An 8,358-nucleotide genomic window follows, 5' to 3' on the forward strand; every position below is an offset into this window, starting at 1 on the left:
GCTGGAGGAAAGGGGCCTTTAGAGTCAGACCTGTTGACTCAAGACTGGTGAGTGGTCTTGAGGAAGTCACTTAAGCTTTCTGCATGCACCCTGATTTCTTTGGCAACTGGGAATAATAGTAGTTGACAAGGAGATTTAAATAAACCTGGTAAGCACTCAGCAGGCATGTAATCAAGACCGGTTCCCCACCCATTCACCTCCATGAGTCCGTGGAACTTGGCCCAGTTCTAAAATTCTATTCTATGAGCCTGAAACTGCTTTTGCAGTGGCATGTGCTTTACCAAGAATAGAACACTTGATGACTTGAAATGCAACCCCTTTTAAGGGTGGACGAGGCCACCCTGCCAGAGCACCGTAGGGCTGGAAGAGAGAGAGCAGGGGCTGAGGTGGGAGAGGAGCCTTTAAGTGAGAGAAGGGAAGTGGTATTTGTAGCAATGTTACATTTTTTCCAGAACATGTCAGGACTATGACAAGGAAAAATGGAACTTTCCTCCTCCTGTTCAGCCTTCCAAGTGTCCAGTGGCTCAAGTTTCATGGAGGATGACCAAATAGCCCATAGAAGGGTGATCAGCACTGAGGCAGAAACCACTGCATAAAATCTTTCAGGGACTCCTGAAGTCCAGTCCCCATTCTGAAGGCATGGAAGTCCTAGAGTGTGCACAGAACTAGCCTCTTTGGCCTGAATTTAGCCTCAGACCCTTTGGGTCTGCCTTTGAGAGAACCCACACCCACGGTGTTCCAGGGTGAAGGAGAAGAAAGAATCCTTTGCCAATGCTGTATTTTTCAGTCAGTTGCCACCTTACCTAAAAAAAAAAAAAAAAAAAAAAAAAAAGTCACAGGTCAGTACTAATTTATTCCTCTATATTCTCTTCCAGCTTGGAAAAGAAAAACCCAGGCTTCAGTAGGACCCCCAGGGTTCTGGCTCTTGCATTAACACAGCTTGGGCTACCAGAAAAGAGCTTTAGACCTGTTGCCAGTTGCGTGTGTGTACAGTACTTGGGCGATGCACAGGCGGGTGGGGGGCACCTGGGCGGCTCAGTCAGTTAAGCTTCGGATTCCTGATTTCGGCTCAGGTCATGATCTCAGGGTCATGAGGTCTGGCTCTGGGCTGGGCATGGAGCCTGCCTAAAATTCTCTCTTGGTCTCCCTATGCGACCCCGTCTAAAAAACAAAAATGCACAGAATGAGCCCACTTAAGAACCTTTCTCTAAGGTGAGAGTTTTTTAAGTCCCTCAGAAGTGGAGATCACAGAATTCAGGGTTTGTTTTCATATACACTTTATTTTTTAAATAGTTTTAGATTCGGGGCGCCTGGCTGGCTCAGTTGGAAGAGCATGCAGTTCTTGATCTTGGGGTTGTGTGTTCGAGCCCCACATTGGGTATAGAGATTAAGTAAATAAAATAAATAAATAAACAAATAAATAAATAGTTTCAGATTCACAGCAAAATTGGGTAGAAAGTACAGAAAGTTCCCATTTATCCATCCCCCCAACACAGGCAGGATTATTTTTTTTTAAGGTTTTATTTATGTCAGAGAGAGCGAGCACATGAGTGGGAAGAAGGACAGAAGGAAAATGAAGGAATCTCTAACAGACTCTGAGCTGAACACAGAGCCCAAGGTGGGGCTCGATCTCACAACCCTGAGATCATGACCTGAGCTGAAATCAAGAGTCAGATGCTCAACCAACTGAACCACCCAGGAGCCCAGGATTATTATTTTTTAAAGATTTATTTACTTACTTGAGAGTGTGTGAGCATGCATGTACAAGTGGGGGGAGAGGAAGGGAGAGAGGGAATCTCAAGCAGACTCCCCGTTGAGTGTGGAGCAGATATGGGGCTCAATCCCACAACCCCAAGACCATGACCTGAGCCAAAACCGAGAGTCAGACGCTCAACCAACTGAGCTACCCAGAGGCCCCACAGGCAGGATTTTCTTACTAGCAATATCTACCAGCTGGTGAAACTTTTCCTTTAGAATATCCTTACTAAAAGAGGGTTCCCAGGACTGAGTTAAGGTTTTTGAGACTAGACCTCATCACCATAATCAGTGAGAGGGAAGTCGAAAGGATGTGGCTGAAAAAACAGTGCTAACCTGGACGCTCATGAAATTTTTCAGAGGGCCTGAGAGCACCCGCTCTCAGGAGTCAAAGATTGCTACATTCTTGTCACACCCAGTGCTGCCTATGTAAAGTCTAGGAAGGGAGGTCAGAGTTCTCCCTGGCCAGACTTCCTGGCTAGCTACTCATTGATAATGGAGATGAAATTTGTTTGGAAGTTCTATGTCCCAGTATGCAATAATTGCATGAGGACAAACTATGATGAAATTCAAGGGTCTGGCTTGTTTTGTTACTGGAAAAAGCTTCCCACTGGCTATTTAAAACAGTGATGAATAGCAAGTTTATGTTTTAGGCTGCTTCTTTAAACCTACATGTGAAGTTGTCTATAAAAAATGCATAGGGTGATTTTATGCCCAGGAGAGTCTTGGGTTATCCCTCTTGCCCTGGAAAATTTTTAATAGTGCCCCCCTTTCATCTCAAATGGTCTCAGTTTAGATGATAAATGATACGGTAGTACTTACATACATAGGACCTAGCACTGAAAATGCTCATAAAACGCACTCACACACACACACAGGTGAAAAGCTGTTCCAGCCTTATAATCAGATACAGAGTATCAGACAGGTGTTTAACTAAAGATGACTTCTTCGTCACCATGCATTCCTCTTCTTGACGTCATCCTTAATTACAGTAATAAAAATTGAGTTCCTCATGCTATCAACTCAAAAGGAGTCAATAAAACTTGCGCATTAAATAAGTGCATCACACACTCTTTCCTGCATAATTTCATGTTACTGAGCTATTTTAAAACTGTTTACATCCTACCAGAGATCCCTATTTTATTTTTCCATATATGGAATTAATTAACAAGAGAGTAAATATTTTTACTGCAAAGGACATAGAATATGAATGAGATAGACAAAACAGTAAGCCAAAGTCCTATCTCAATATAGGACAAATACTTGAAGAGATACCAAAAAGACTGAGCAGTAAGCAATAGAGCATAATCAACATTGTGAACAATTATGCAGAGGAGGGAACAATTTCTTCTGATTTAGATTCTTAGAGATTTGAACTGGACCTTGAAATTGGGGTGGGAATGAGATGGCATTCCCAGCAGGTGAGGACAACAGAAACAGAGGCCTCTAAGTGGAAAAATACAAGTTGTTTTGTCTGGAGAAGAGTCCAAGTGGAGAATCAGCAGGAGAGAAGATGAAAAAGTAGATAGGGCTCGTGATAGATGGCAGTTAATGCCTCCATCTGAGTTCATGGCTTCATCTCAGCTGCCTGAGTATTTGGACTTCCTAGCACGGTCTATAGCATGCTCCAGGCATCTGCATATCACCTTCATAATTTTGAACTTATCTCTTTATTACCTGGTTATTATTAATAGTTTCATTAAACTCACCCACTTTTTAAATTAAATACCTTCTTCCGCCTCATACTAAATCAGTGGTTCTCAACTGGGGGCAAGTTCACCCCAACCCGGGACATTGACAATATCTGGAGGTGTTTTTTGGTTGTCACAACTGAAGAGAGTGCTGTTAGCATTTAGTGGGAAGAGGCCAGGGGTGTTGCTGGACAGGACAGCCCCCACGATGAAGAATCATCTGGCCCCAAATGCCAGTAGCGCTGAGGTGAGAAACCCTGCACACCTGAGCAATAATGTCTGTGATATTACAGGCTTGATGTGCTGGTTATATTTGGTTCTACTTTACATGGAAATAATGTCACAACTATTAAACTTTAAAATGTTCTTCCCTGTGCTACTTGATTCAAACAGATATTTGTACACCCACATTCACTGCAGCACTATCCACAATAGCCAAAATGTGCAAACAACCCAACTGTCCTTTGACGGATGAGTGGATAAACAAAATGTAACATATGCATACTATGGAATATTGTCCAACCTTCAAAAGGAAGAAAATTCTGACCCATGCTCTACCATGAGTGAACCTTGAAGACATTACGCTAAGTGAAATAAGCCAGTCACAAAAGGACAAATGTTGCATGATTCCACCTATAGGAGGAACCTAGGGGAGTCACATTCATGGGGACAGAAAATAGAATAGTGGCTACCAGGGACTGGACGGGGGGTAATGGGTCGTTATGTAAAGGGTACAGAGTTTCTGTTTTGCAGGATGAAAAAGTTCTGGCGTTGGAGAGTGCTGATGGCTACACAATGATATGAATGTGCTTAATATCACTGATTGTACATTTAAAAGTGGGTGAGAGGGTCAACTTTATATTTTGTATATTCTACCACAATAAGAAACGTTAAGCTTTTTCTCAAGACCATCTGTGATATATCTCAACCTGCTTTGAAAAACATGAGGCCTAGCTCACAGTAGATGGTAACATTTGTTGAATGAAATGGAAAGGAGTTAGATTTATCTTCTTCTAAGCCATAAGAAGGAGTTGAAGAACCTGTGCTTTAGAAGTGGAAATATCCGAATTTAAATTCAGCCTGTGGCATTTATTGGTTGTGTTCTCTCAAGGAAGTGAACTAAGACTTTATGAGTCTCGATTTCTTCATTTATAGTATAAAGAAAATAATGCCCATCTCATAATGTTGGAACATGACGTAATGTGCATGAAATGCTTAATTACAGTATCCAGTATATTGTTTGTACTCTATGAGTGATGACTATTGCTATTATCATTATTATTTTTTAACAGTTTTATTGGGATATAGTTCACATATTATTTACCTATTTAGAGTATACAATTTACCTATTTAAAGTATACAATTCAACAGGTTTTCATATATTTACAGACTGTGCAACTATCACCACAATCGATTTTAGAACATTTTTATCACCCCAAAAAGAGTCCCCTTGTCCACTAGAAGTCACTCCCCATTTCCCCCAAACACAACCCCTCCAGCTCTAGACAACTCAGTTATCTACTTTCTGTCTTGATGGGCTTGCCTATTCTGGACATGTCATGTAGATGGACTCATACAGTATGTGGTCTTTTTATGACTGGCTCCTTTCCCTTAAAATAATGTTTTCAAGGTTCATCCAGATTGTAACATGTATCCATATTTTATTCCTTTCTTTTTAATTGAGTTGTAAGTGTTCTCTATATCTTCTAGGTACAAGTCCTTTATCAGATACATGATTTGTAGATACTTGCTCCCATTCTGTGCGGTGTCTTTTCATATTCTTAATGGTATCCTTGGAAACACTGAAGTTTTTAATTTTGATGAAGTTCAGTTTACCTATTTCTCTTTGTGCTTCTGTTGTCATATTGAAGAAAGCTTGTCCTAATCCAAGATCCATGAGGATTTACTCCTATATTTTCTTCTAAGGGTTTTCTAGTTTTAGCTCTTACGTTTAGGTCTATGACCTATTTTGACTTAATTTTTGTGTCATGTGAGAAAGACACCCAACTTCATTCTTGTGCATGCGAGTGTCCAGTTGTCCAGCACCATTTACTGAAAAACACTTCTTTTCCTGTTGAATGTCACACTTGTCAAAAATCAGTTGGCCAGAGATGTATGGGTTTGCTTCTGGGCTCTCAGTTCTAGTTCTCTGATCTATATGTCTCTCGTTAGGTCAGTATTACACTGTCATGATTGCTGTAGCTTTTGTGGTAGGATTTTAAAAATTGGTAAGTGTGAGTCCTCCAATTTTGTTCTCTTTTTTTCAAGGTTGTGTTGCCCCTTTGGGTCCTCTAAAGAATTTTTCATTTCAGTTATTGAACTTTCTGACTCCAGAATTTCCATTGGTTCTTTTATAAATTCTCTACTGAGATTCTCTCCTTAATGAGACACTGTCATTAGAGCTTTCTTTACTTCTTTGAACATGGTTTCCTCTATTTCTTTGACCATATTTATAACAATTGCTTTGAAGTCTTCGTCTGCTAAGTCTGAGATCTGAACCCTCACAAAGGCAGTTTCTGATACCTGATTTTTTTCTTGTATATAGGTCATACATTCCTGTGTCCTGGCATGTATCATAGCATTCTTTGAAAACTGGATATTTTAAGTAACTTTGGATAAAGATTCCTCCCTACTCTGGGGCTTGTTGTTGTTGTTTGCTTGCTTACTTGTTCAGTGACTTGGCTTGACTAGTGAAATCAGTTCCCTCATAAGGTGCACTCTGATGTCACTCCTCAGAAGGCACAGCCTTGGATATGTGCCCAGTCTCTGGGATGACAGTGGTCTTAACAAGACTTTGTCTCTTGGGGTGCCTGGGTGGCTCAGTCGGTTAAGTGTCCAACTTTGGCTTGGGTCATGATCTCAGGGTCCTGGGATCAATCCCCATGTCAGGTGCCCAGCTCAGTGGGGAGCCTGCTTCTCCTTCTTTTGCCCCGCCCCCTGCTTGTGCTCTTTCTCTCTCAGGCAAATAAATAAAATCTAAAAAAAAACAAAACTCAACAAGACTTTGTCTCTTTACCTGATTTCTCTGTTAAGCCATCTGCTTCCTGTGGTATCACATCCAGCTGTTAGCTTCCCCAGGTGCTGGCTGGTTGCTCTACTGGGTTTAAAATTGTCCTGGGGCATAAACTCCTTCACAATCTTGTCCAGCTAAATCTGAGCCCCTTTCCGGGGGTAGTCTTCGAGGCTAATTCCAGCCAAGAAGGCTCTCCATAACTGTCTCTTTCCCTGGTTCTCTCTGGTATACATCTAGCTAGTCGACAGTTTAACCTCTTGCTCAAACGGAGCTCCCAGACTCCTCTTAGCTGTTTAGCAACAACGTTCCATTGTTTTTGAGACTACCCCATGCTTGAAGTTCCCCACACTGTATTCCAAATAAATTCAGTTTCCTTGGGGTGAGCTTTGGAGCTCTCTGTTCTTATGGCCTGCTTCTCCTCCTAGGCAAAACCACTGCTCCAGAACATGGGGAGCGTGGGCAGGGACAATGGCCTTCTTCTCTTGGAGTGACAACAATGCTTTATGAACAGAGTGCTGGACAAGGGCGATAGGCTCTGTGGTTGTCGGCTTGCCTCCCTGCCCTACCACCGACTATCTACCCTGTGAGCAAGCTGGGGCCAAAGGCGATCGAGGCCCCAGTATTTTCAGCCTGTGATGCCTGGGGTAGAGATTATGCCCTAAGAGTGGGAGCAAGGTAGAGGCGATGAGCACCAGTCTTCTCCCCCAGTCTTGCTTGGAATAGAGCTTTTGCAACATGAAGCTGGAGGGGATGAGAAATGCTGGCAGCCTGCCCCCTCTGGGGGGCACTACTGAGAGCCGAGGGAGGAGGGAGCTCTGTGTTCTTGGCTTCACCTGCCCAGCGTGGAGCTCCCACCCCGCCAAGCTGGGACAGGAGAGAGGCAAGAAGAGGTTTGAGGCTCAAATGTTGCTGACTTTCACTGTTCTCACCGAGATTTAGTGAATTTTCTTGAATAAAATTTCTTAATTTGCTCTGTGCTCTGAAGATGGTTTTCAGAGACTGTGAATTGTTATGGTTTGGGTTTTGATTTTTTTTTTTTTTTTTAATTTTCACCGGTTACTGTTGTTTCCCTATGGAGAGGGTTCATGGAGCAACTCATGCCACCATTCCAGAAGTCAGGCGCCCTGTTGTGATGATTTATCATGAGGCAGTACTCTAATTAGTCTGGAGGTAGTGTTCAGGGTAATATAGAAGTAGGAGAGACTGCTGCCAGGTGGAAGAAGTGGCGGGCACTGCACGGGCTCAGACGTAAAGTGATAAAGATCTGAATGTGACAGCGTAAAAAGGACAAGAACGGGTGTGGGTACAGCCAGATTCATCAAGATCTCCCTGCAGATTAAATCTGGGGTGCCTGGAGGGGAGGGAAGGGTCAGAGAGGACTCCAAGGTGATTCTATTATGTAAGAGGATGTGCTCTCTTGAGACAGCAGTAGCAGATCTATTTGAGGGAAAGGGCAAATAGTGCATTGTGACCAAGAAAGTAGGATTGGAGAGCAGGCGAAAGGTGGAGCTTTGTATTTGTAGACAAGGAATTTTGCCATCACACATTTCGTGTAACACTTGGCAATGGTGCCCACACACAAGCTAGCAGAAGTCATGAGAATAGATAAGTTCCAGAGAGAGAGAAAAACAGACCAGGTCACCTTAAATGTGGGAGAACAGAACTCTTAGCAGGCAGGAGTGAGGGAGATTGAGAAGTTACCGCTGGAAAAGTAGAACTCATGAGACCTAATGCCTATTAACCCTGACTAAAAGCCGAGCCCGGTTTTAAAAACTTTGTATGTTTTCTTATTTTTAATCCTCGAAGTAACACCACAGTGTTAATGATAATTACCCTCATTTTACAGATCAGAAAACTGAGACCAGAGAGCTGAACCAAGGGGCTCACACAGGTGGTATG

This window comes from Callorhinus ursinus, unplaced genomic scaffold (assembly GCF_003265705.2).
Source record: "Callorhinus ursinus isolate GAN/ISIS: 27379988/994484 unplaced genomic scaffold, GSC_fseal_2.0 scaffold45, whole genome shotgun sequence".
Lineage (NCBI taxonomy): Eukaryota > Metazoa > Chordata > Mammalia > Carnivora > Otariidae > Callorhinus > Callorhinus ursinus.